Source organism: Scyliorhinus torazame, chromosome 12, assembly GCF_047496885.1.
Source record: "Scyliorhinus torazame isolate Kashiwa2021f chromosome 12, sScyTor2.1, whole genome shotgun sequence".
In the NCBI taxonomy this organism is placed as follows: Eukaryota; Metazoa; Chordata; class Chondrichthyes; order Carcharhiniformes; family Scyliorhinidae; genus Scyliorhinus; species Scyliorhinus torazame.
In genome coordinates, this window is record NC_092718.1 from 105,695,175 (window position 1) to 105,704,826 (window position 9,652).

Below are 9,652 nucleotides of genomic sequence, written 5' to 3' on the forward strand. Positions count from 1 at the left end.
CTGCACTTGGGTGGAAAGCCTCCATCTTGATCGGTCAGTGCAAGTAGGGGACCATTTCTGGCAGGATTCCATCGAATAACATGGGGCACGATCATACCACACTGCATCCAATGCCATCGCGAGAGACGTTGTGATGTGAATCTCCTCCACAGTGGTTTGATGTGGGCAGCACGGTAGCCTAGTGGTTAGCACAATTGCTTCACAGCTCCAGCGTCCCAGGTTCGATTCCCGGCTGGATCACTGTCTGTGCGGAATCTGCACATTCTCCCCGTGTCTGCGTGGGTTTCCTCCGGGTGCTCCGGTTTCCTCCCACAGTCCAAAGATGTGCGGGTTAGGTGCATTGGTCATGCTAAATTGCCCTTAGTGTCCCCCCAAAAAAAAGGTTAAGTGGGGTTACGGGATAGGGTGGATAGGTGGGCCTGAGTAGGGTGCTCTTTGTAAGGGCCGGTGCAGACTCGAAGGGCCGAATGGCCTCCTTCTGCACCGTAAATTCTATGATTCAAAGCCAATATGGCGTGTCAGAGATTGGTAGACAAGGGGCTGGACACGTCTGGTCAGTATAACCAAAGATGAATTTCCTGCCTCTCTGTTATTGCATCCAAGGCCATTTGAGTCCTTATCTCCTGGTCTATTGATCAGATGGGAGATGATCATGGGTGTGATTCCAAACCTTCATTTATTTTTCACGCTTATTGGAAATGTGTTAACTAATGGGCAGAGGTCTTTTCAAGAATCTGTACCTCCTACCCCACACCTTCATACAATGTGCCTGGCATGTCACGGCAGTGTAAGTCAGACCACGCTTGACATCAGGCCACATAAGGAGACGTCAGACAGGTGACCAAGTACTTGGTGGTAGACAAAGGTTTTAAGGAGTGTCTTTTTAAAAAAGCTCTCCTCCTGCTCTTTTCTTTCCTCTCCCCTCTTAACCTGTTCACTCTGTTTTCTCATCCCCCTTCTCTTCCTCACCTTTCTCTCCCTCTCCCTACATGACCGTGTCCTCTCCAGCCCCAGATCTCCCTTGGTCCTATTCCACACCCTCCTCCATCAGCCAAAACCCCTCGAACATGTCCATAATTGACCAGGGATTTCTCTTTTTGAGGAAGGGAACATTGAAAATTGCCCTAAGAACAGTGTCCGAGACACTCCTGCTAAAATCTCAGGTAAACCTCCCTTAACATCTGCTCCAGAAACTCCTGGGGCTCCATATAGATTGCAGAAAGAACGGGACAGAGTCAATACAACTTCATGAGTTTATAACCAGAGTCAGACAAGTGTTGGTACTCCGTGTTTAACTGAGATTCTCCATTTCATTTTAGTGGGATGTTTGTAGCCTCAGACCCTGCCCCGCTCAGACTGTTACTGTTTTTATACTATTTTGTACTAAATATATTTGTGAAACTATTGACTTTCTTATATGTTTTTGCAAATAAATTATCTGAAGCAAATTCAAGTTGGGACTGTGATTATTATTTGAAAGTGTGGTCCGGTATCGCTCACTTCCTGAGTTCAGTTCACTCTTGGTCTCCTAAAACCCCCAGCTTCAAGGCAGGAGGGAGAGAGGGAGGAGGGAGATATGGAGGAGGTGAGAAAGGCAGAAGGCCAGACACATACTCACACACACACACAGATAGACAACCAAGGTCGCAGAGGCAGACAACGCAAAGGAGTGAAACAGCGAGAGAGAGTGAGGGAGGTAGATAGTGACAGGGGGAGAGAATGGGTGCAATGGAAGAAAGATAAAAGGTGTGAGAAAGGGTGAGAGGGAATCACAGATGGTGAGAATGAGAGACTGAGATAATGGGAGAGGGCAGGCAAATAGAATCAGAGAGAGACGGAAAAGGGGAAAAAAGTGAAAAAAAGATTCAGATGGAGAGCGAAAGAGAGAAGTAAATTGAGAGAGGTAGAGCAACAGAGAGTCAAAGTGAAAGTCAGCAAGAGGCAAAGAGAGAGAAATGGAAACAGAAAACAAGAGGGAGATTGAGAGAGGGGAGAAAGGCAAAGGGAGAGAGAATAAAAGACAAGATGGACAGTGAGAAAAACACTGACATGGAGCAAGAGAGAGAGAGAGAGAGGCAGAGACAGAAAAACACAAGAAGGATTGAGTTATAGACAGTGAGAGAGAAAGACAGACCAAGGAATTGAGAAGAACAGAGACATATAGAGATAGACTGGGTGAAACAGGGAAAGAGACAGACAGAAAAAGAGGCAGTGTGAGAGACAGAGAGAAAAATAAAGAATCAACACAGTGAGAGAAGATAAAGCGTCAACACAGAGAACGAAAAGGAGCCAGAGAGAGAGAGACTGATGCAGCCTAAGAGGCACAATGGGAAAGACAGATGGTGATAGATAAAAAGACAGTAAGAGAGAGAGAGAAAGACAGAGGGAGAGACAGTGAAAGAGGACCAGCCAGGATGAGAGGGAGAAGAGCAGTGAGAGACAGTCACAGAGATAACGAGATGCTGAAAGACAGAGGGAGAGACAGAAATCAAGACATGGGGTGACAGAGAGAGATAGACAAGAGAAGCAGAGAGAAACAGATTGAGAAAGATAGAAACAGAGATCAGAGAGAGATAGAGAGAGAGAGACTGATGGAGACACAGAGAAAGGCGAAGCCAGTGCAAGACAGAGGCATATACACAGTGCTACATAAAGTAACAAATTAATACATGATCGTGTCTATCATCGGGATTATTATTATTTAAATGATAAAATATTAAAACATGCTGCTGTGCAGAGGGACCTGGGTGTCCTAGTGCATGAGTCACAAAAAGTTGGTTTACAGGTACAACAGGTGATTAAGAAGGCAAATGGAGTGTTGTCCTTCATTGCTAGAGGGATGGAGTTTAAGACGAGGTGGTTATGCTGCAACTGTATAAGCTGTTATTGAGGCCACACCTGGAGTATTGTGTTCAGTTTTGGTCTCCTTACCTGAGAAAGGACGTACTGGCACTGCGGGTGTGTAGAGGAGATTCACTAGGTTAATCCCAGAGTTGAGGGGGTTGGATTATGAGCAGAGGTTGAGTAGACTGGGACTGTACTTGTTGGAATTTAGAAGGATGAGGGGGGATCTTATAGAAACATAAAATTATGAAGGGAATAGATAGGATAGATGCGGGCAGGTTGTTTCCACTGGCGGGTGAAAGCAGAACTCGGGGGCATAGCCTCAAAATAAGGGGAAGTAGATTTAGGACTGAGCTTAGGAGGAACTTCTTCACCCAAAGGGTTGTGAATCTATGGAATTCCTTGCCCAGTGAAGCAGTCGAGGCTCCTTCATTAAATGTTTTCAATATAAAGATAGATAGTTTTTTGAAGCATAAAGGGATTAAGGGTTATGGTGTTCGGGCCGGAAAGTGGAGCTGAGTCCACAAAAGATCAGCCATGATCTCATTGAATGGCGGAGCAGGCTCGAAGGGCCAGATGGCCTCCTCCTGCTCCTAGATCTAATGTTCTTACGTTCTTATATATAATTCTCTAGTGTATAATGTTTTGTTTATAATATATAGTCCTGCCTATAATGTTAGTCTATTGAATATAATCATCTGCATACAGCCCACAGGCACAGAATGGGTCAGAAACAGGTTACCTTCCCTCTGTCATCTCCTCACATGTAGATGTAAAACAGGCTACTCTGGTACTTCTGTTAACTGTGATTATTACAGGAGCTCTCCAGAGCTCTCCAGAAGTCTGTGATTTCTCAAAGTAACATCCTGTGCATGAATGTGCGATATTTCTTTGTGTGTGGATATGGACGTGTACTTCTACTGCATTCAGGAGAAACTGACTGCAGAGTAGACAGGCTCCCTATTCGAAATTATTACTCACAAGGCTGCTGGGCACACATTGGTTGCCATGTTACCGACATGACAACAGTGTCTACGCTTCAAAACGTCATTCACCGGCTGTGAAACACTTTGGCATTCAGGTTGTCAGGCACTGTAGAAATTGGAATACTTTAACAAACCAGGTTTGGAGGGGGGAGAGAGAGAGAGAGATTACTGCCCGCATGATTACTCATCTCGATCTGCCAGGCAGAATGCAGAGGTGCACGAAGAAATCAGTTGCTCAGGAAACCTGTGGTCTGAAGCTTCTCCAAACTTGAAGTCTCTTCAAAGGTTAGAGGTGAGACATGCAAAGTGGAGTGTATTTCGGCTCTTGCAAGCGGTTGTTAACAGAATCACTGAAACCACATCCAGCCTCCTCTCATTCCGAACAGAATCACAGTCTTATCGCCAGAACCGTTTTTTGGTCTGCATTAGGACTATGGCGCTGAGGACCCGGGTTCAAATCCAGGCCCTGGGTCACTGTCCATGTGGAATTTGCACATTCTCCCCGTGTCTGCGTGGGTTTCAACCCCACAACCCAAAGATGTGCTGGTTAGGTGGATTGGCCACGCTAAATTGCCCCTTAATTGGAAAAAATATATATAATTGGGTACTCAAAATTTTTTTTAAAATGAGAACGGAGGAGTATTATTATCCCAGACGAGACCCCAACAGTCGCTGGATACTGGACTGAAACCCCAATATTTTATTTTAGTTTGTAAGTCTGTGAGGAAAGGAGGCTTCCTCTAGGAGTGATTTCGCACACAAAGGGATATTGTATATTAAAGCACACTTTATTACTAACACAGCATTAAAATATCTTTCACATATCACAAGAAAATAGCTTACCATTACCTCCTAAACAATACTAATCAATACAGTGACACATTAACCCTTAACTGCTGTATTTATTTCCACTCAAACAAAATCTCATTTCACTTTTCACTTTTAAACACAGTTAGCAGACTCAGACCGGGCAGCACGGTAGCATTGTGGTTAGCACAATTGCTTCACAGCTCCAGGGTCCCGGGTTCGATTCCAGCTTGGGTCACTGTCTGTGCGGAGTCTGCACATCCTCCCCGTGTGTGCGTGGGTTTCCTCCGGGTGCTCCAGTTTCCTCCCACAGCCCAAAGATGTGCAGGTTAGGTGGATTGGCCATGATAAATTGCCCTTAGTGTCCAAAATTGCCCTTAGTGTTGGGTGGGGTTACTGGGTTATGGGGATAGGGTGGAGGTGTTGACCTTGGGTAGGGTGCTCTTTCCAAGAGCCGGTGCAGACTCGATGGGGCGTATGGACTACTTCTGCATTGTAAATTCTATGATAATCTATGATATACTTGCTGTAAAGAAATGTTGGATACTTGGATATGTCAGGAATAAGCGAATGACTAGGGAAAGAGTAGGACCAGTCAAGGACAGGGATGGGAAATTGTGTGTGGAGTCTGAAGAGATAGGCGAGATACTAAATGAATATTTTTTGTCAGTATTCACTCAGGAAAAAGATAATGTTGTGGAGGAGAATGCTGAGCCCCAGGCTAATAGAATAGATGGCATTGAGGTGCGCAGGAAAAAGGTGTTGGCAATTCTGGACAGAGTGAAAATAGATAAGTCGCCGGGTCCTGATGGGATTTATCCTAGGATTCTCTGGGAGGCCAGGGAAGAGATTGCTGGACCTTTGGCTTTGATTTTTATGTCATCATTGGCTACAGGAATAGTGCCAGAGGACTGGAGGACAGCAAATGTGGTCCCTTTGTTCAAAAAGGGGAGCAGAGACAACCCCGGCAACTATAGACCGGTGAGCCTCACGTCTGTAGTGGGTAAAGTCTTGGAGGGGATTATAAGAGACAAGATTTATAATCATCTAGATAGGAATAATATGATCAGAGATAGTCAGCATGGCTTTGTGAAGGGTAGGTCATGCCTCACAAACCTGATTGAGTTCTTTGAGAAGGTGACTGAACAGGTAGACGAGGGTAGAGCAGTTGACGTGGTGTATATGGATTTCAGCAAAGCGTTTGATAAGGTTCCCCACGGTAGGCTATTGCAAAAAATACGGAGGCTGGGGATTGAGGGTGATTTAGAGATGTGGATCAGAAATTGGCTAGCTGAAAGAAGACAGAGGGTGGTGGTTGATGGGAAATGTTCAGAATGGAGTACAGTCACAAGTGGAGTACCACAAGGATCTGTTCTGGGGCCGTTGCTGTTTGTCATTTTTATCAATGACCTAGAGGAAGGCGCAGAAGGGTGGGTGAGTAAATTTGCAGACGATACTAAAGTCGGTGGTGTTGTCGATAGTGTGGAAGGATGTAGCAGGTTACAGAGGGATATAGATAAGCTGCAGAGCTGGGCTGAGAGGTGGCAAATGGAGTTTAATGTAGAGAAGTGTGAGGTGATTCACTTTGGAAGGAATAACAGGAATGCGGAATATTTGGCTAATGGTAAAGTTCTTGAAAGTGTGGATGAGCAGAGGGATCTAGGTGTCCATGTACATAGATCCCTGAAAGTTGCCACCCAGGTTGATAGGGTTGTGAAGAAGGCCTATGGAGTGTTGGCCTTTATTGGTAGGGGGATTGAGTTCCGGAGTCGGGAGGTCACGTTGCAGCTGTACAGAACTCTGGTACGGCCGCATTTGGAGTATTGCGTACAGTTCTGGTCACCGCATTATAGGAAGGACGTGGAGGCTTTGGAGCGGGTGCAGAGGAGATTTACCAGGATGTTGCCTGGTATGGAGGGAAAATCTTATGAGGAAAGGCTGATGGACTTGAGGTTGTTTTCGTTGGAGAGAAGAAGGTTAAGAGGAGACTTAATAGAGGCATACAAAATGATCAGGGGGTTGGATAGGGTGGACAGTGAGAGCCTTCTCCTGTGGATGGATATGGCTGGCACGAGGGGACATAACTTTAAACTGAGGGGTAATAGATATAGGACAGAGGTCAGAGGTAGGTTCTTTACGCAAAGAGTAGTGAGGCCGTGGAATGCCCTACCTGCTACAGTAGTGAACTCGCCAACATTGAGGGCATTTAAAAGTTTATTGGATAAACATATGGATGATAATGGCATAGTGTAGGTTAGATGGCTTTTGTTTCGGTGCAACATCGTGGGCCGAAGGGCCTGTACTGCGCTGTATTGTTCTATGTTCTATGTTCTATGTTCTATACTTCATTTGAGAAATACAAATCTTTTGAGACTGCTTGAAAGAAAGAGACCTGACATCCTGGCAGAATAATGCTGAATCTTTGGCTGTATTTTTCAGAAAATTTCGCACACACGAGACAAGAATGATCTGGGGCGAAATTCTCCGGAAACGGCGCAATGTCTGCTGACTGGCGCCCAAAACAGCGCCAATCAGACGGGCATCGCGTCGCCCCAAAGGTGCGGAATGCTCCGCATCTTTGGGGGCCGAGCCCCAACATTGAGGGGTTAGGCCGGCGCCGGAGGAATTTCCGCCCCGCCAGCTGGCGGAAAAGGCCTTTGGTGCCCCGCCAGCTGGCGCGGAAATGACACATCTGGGCGGCGCATGCCGGGAGCGTCAGCGGCCGCTGACAGTTTCCCACGCATGCGCAGTGAAGGGAGTCTCTTCCGCCTCCGCCATGGTGGAGACCGTGGCGGAGGCGGAAGGGAAAGAGTGCCCCCACGGCACAGGCCCGCCCGCGGATCGGTGGGCCCCAATCGCGGGCCAGGCCACCGTGGGGGCACCCCCCGGGGCCAGATCGCCCCGCACCCCCCCCAGGACCCCGGAGCCCGCCCGCGCCGCCTTGTCCCGCCGGTAAGGTGATTTAATTTACGCCGGCGGGACAGGCAATTTATCGGCGGGACTTTGGCCCATCCGGGCCGGAGAATCGAGCGGGGGCCCGCCAACCGGCGCGGCGCGATTCCCGCCCCCGCCGAATCTCCGGTGCCGGAGACTTCGGCAACCGGCGGGGGCGGGATTCACGCCAGCCCCCGGCGATTCTCCGACCCAGCGGGGGGTCGGAGAATGTCGCCCCTGATGTAGAATGATCAGTGAATGCGCAATCCTGTTAGGTTTCACCTCCATAATGTCACCCGACTTCGCTCCTGCCTCAATTCATTTGCCACATAGCTGTCTCTCAGTCAGGACCTTTGCTGCATCTATTTGTTTCCCAACACACACCTGACCAGTCTCCCATTTTCTGTCCTCATGAAACTGGAGGTCATTGAGAATGTGATTGTCCTGTGGCCTGACCTGCACCACGTCCCTTTCAGCCAACTGTGGATGGAATTTCCAGCCGTTCACAGTGGCTGGATCTTCAGGCCCCACTGGGGGCGAATCCTGCTGCGGGTTTCGGAGTGGCGGGAGGTGCATAGAACAGGAGACCCCGTTAATAGCAGTGGGATCAGAACATCCTGCCATCAGCCAACGGCTGGTGCAGTGAAACATGGCGTGGAGGGGTGGCGTATGCTGCACTCGCTGATCTACATTCTCAGCTCACTCAGTATTGATATATCAACATGACCCTTCAACTGTGCAATGCTTCCTCAGCCCTAACCCTCCAGTTGAGCAGTAGTCCTTCAGCACTAACCCTCCATCTGTGTAGCGATCCCTCAAACAGTGCTACATACCTCAGCATGACCCTCCGACAGTGCAGCACCTCTTTCTCAGTACTGACCTTCTGACAATGCAGTCATGCCTTAAATCTGCAGTCGGGATTGGAGAACACATTTTTGTGTTCGACTCTGCAGTGGGATATCAGTCTACAACAGTCGGACTCCGAATGCAAGAGCATTTACCGATTGCCTTGCATGGCTGACCATAAGATTCACTGAACAGAATAGGGAAGGTAACATCTCTTTCAGCAAGTGGAAACTGACAAAGGAAGCAAGCTATGTGCAGTGAAATGGGAGGTTGATGTATAGGCAACGCTTCTGTGATATTCAACAGCTCTGGGATGTCAGTTGGTAGATCTGAAACAGGTTTCAATCTGGATTTATATTTCATCTTCCCACTTGGTAGAAAAATGTAATCCAGCTGCTTTGGGGAGCGACTTCACTTCCCCTCCACACCTGGGGCTGTTTAGCACAGGGCTAAATTGCTGGCTTTGAAAGCAAACCAAGGCAAGCAAGCAGCATGGTTCAATTGCCATACCAGCCTCCCGGAACAGGCGCCGGAATGTGGCGACTAGGGGCTTTTCACAGTAACTTCATTTGAAGCCTACTTGTGACAACAAGCCATTTTCATTTCATTTCATCCACTGTATTTCTCCAGATGAGGAACATTCTGGATGAGCAGAAACTACTGGTGAATCCAGAGAACCTGCAATGAACCAAGTCATTTTTTATTTTCTCTCTCTCAGATCTGCTGCCCTTGAAGAAATAACCCAGAACTGAGGCAGGGATAGCGGCCCAGTGGACCAAACTGTGATGACAATGGAAATATCCGCACACCACAGGCAGTTGATTTCCCCTCGAGCTGACTCTGCAAGCTAGAAGAATCTTATCCAGATGGATGACGCCACCGAGCAGCTCAGCTTGTGGGTTGTAGGCAATGGAGAATTGCGAAATTGGCGCCGCCACCGATTTCAGCGCGAACTTTGGGCGGGATTCGCGAATAATAGGCCAAGTCACCACGCCGAGTGAAAACCGGCGCCAACCACTCCGGCGTCAACGGCCCCCGAAAGTGAGGAATTCCCCCTCCCTAGGAGGCTCAGTTGGCACCGGAATGGTCCCCGCAGCTCCAGCTGGCGTGGAACGGCCAGCGCGAGTTCGCGCATGCGTGCTACAGCCTGCATATTTCCGCGCATGTGCGGGGGCTCCCTTCTCCGCGCCGGCCCCCGGGCAATATGGCGGAGCCCTACAGGGGCCCGGCACGGA